Genomic DNA, 2,058 nt, shown 5'->3' on the forward strand with positions numbered 1-2,058 from the left:
TTGCCAATAAGTTCCTATAAAATATTAATATCTGAAAAGAAGATGAGTGCATCATGAAGATGATTTTGTAAATGTCTGCAGAGAGTATGACAGGAGAAGTCTGAATGCATTGTGCTGATATTTGGGGATAATCCTTCCATCAGGAATAACAGGACTGCTGGCTGGCACTTAACATTTCAGTGCCTGTCCAGGATTACATGGGAATAAAACCTGGTTCAGGCCAGAATGTTTTGCTGAATCTCTTTTTCCTACTCCAACTCTCCAGCCTTTAATGCAGAATGCCTTGGACCTTTTTGCACAATGTATTGTCTAATGAAATCACGAATTTTGCCCCTGAAGTCTTTTTCCCCTATTCAATACTTAGAAGGATTTAATAATTTCTATGAAATTGTGGGGGTTTGTTGCCATGACTGGTTTGGGTTTTAACCAGATAATGTTGAGGTTGGTTAGCTGGTTTGTTTTTAAATGAGTTTACATTACAATATTTGGTATCTATGCACAAGATCTAAAGGAACAGTAAATGTTCTGGAGAGACTTAGACATTTTATGTCTACTTGTATGACATAGTGTCATAACTCATAAAGAATAACTAATATTCATTATTCTGCTTTGGAATATTGTATGTAAAGAGGTGGATTTCTCATGATAATGTAATGAAATGTATAATGCAATAAAAATGTTTTCCTGTTGAAAAACATCCCAGGTTTTTGTGAATTCCATGTTAAATGGAGCTGTGTACCTGCATCAGTTGGGCTAGTGGGATGCAGGGAAGCAGTGACCTCTGTGTACCCAGGGATTCCTGGACACACCTGCAGACCAGTTCTCTCTGAAGTGTCAGGGGCACGTTGTGCCAAGCAAACATGTTTCTATATTCAGAGGCACATTACTTAAACCCTCTGATGTGAAGCTGATCTGAGCTGCTGGTATGAAGAGAGATTAACCCCAGGATGGATGTATGGAACCCAGGCACACCCCTGCAATCTGCAGGAATTTCTATTCTTACTATTCTCCAGCCCACCTTGAGGAGGGCTGTGTTTAAACGCATTTTGCTGGGTGGGAAGGAGTAACAGTTTGCTATGGTAAGAAACAGTAAAAGTTTGCAACAGTAAATTTGTTTCCAGAAGAGAAATGGTTCGGGTCCCAGCTGTAACAAGGATCTCTGGCGCTTCTGAAAGCCAAGAACCCCCTTGTCGGGATTCCTCAGTGTACTTTTCTAGGACAAACAACCTCTTCTGTCACTAGGTACATGGTACTGGTTGAGTGACAGACAAATCTAATGAGATGAAATGAAATGAAATCCACATGAAATCCGACAAAACCTTATCTGAAAGCACACCCACATCCTGGCCTTGCTGACATAGGGGAGTCATGAGTGTTCTCCTGTGACACCTGAGGAAAGCTGGCTCATCCCCAGAACATGGGACAGACAAATGAAGGTAATATGGAAATCTGTCTCCTTTACACACCCATGAGTAGAGAGCATGAAATGTTCTTCCGTTTCCTTGTGAATTTCCTTGTACATTTTTTTCCTTGTAAAAAAAATTGTGATTTTTTTTCCCCCTGCCATTTAAAGGTGACCTGAGACTGTTGCTCCCTCTTCAGAACCTTGAGAAAGTCCTGCCTGCCTGGCCACCTCTCAACAAACTCCAGTGTGTCTGCACACATAATGGCTTTCCCCCGGGAATGGTGTCTGTCTGAAATGACCACATTGCCCTGTTACACTATGTCTGTCTCAGGAACAGCCCAGACAGAGATACATGCAACTTCACTTTACCAGAGCAGCAGATATTTGCAAAATCCCAGGGCAGATTTTTCACTTTCCCTGCCTAGTACACACCAAAGACCGTGACTAAAACACTAACAATAACCAGATTCTTTCAAAAACTGAAAAGGATAATTTATCAGCAGCAACAGATGCCTATTTAATATGCTCTTTTTGAAAACCATGGCTCAGTAAAAACTTCTACAGTTCTTCCCTTCTGCTCTATGCCATATGTTTTTTCTTCACATGCAAGTTAATCGACTAAAACAGCGATGGAAATATCTTGTGCAACTCCG

Source organism: Geospiza fortis, unplaced genomic scaffold (assembly GCF_000277835.1).
Source record: "Geospiza fortis unplaced genomic scaffold, GeoFor_1.0 scaffold1278, whole genome shotgun sequence".
Lineage (NCBI taxonomy): Eukaryota > Metazoa > Chordata > Aves > Passeriformes > Thraupidae > Geospiza > Geospiza fortis.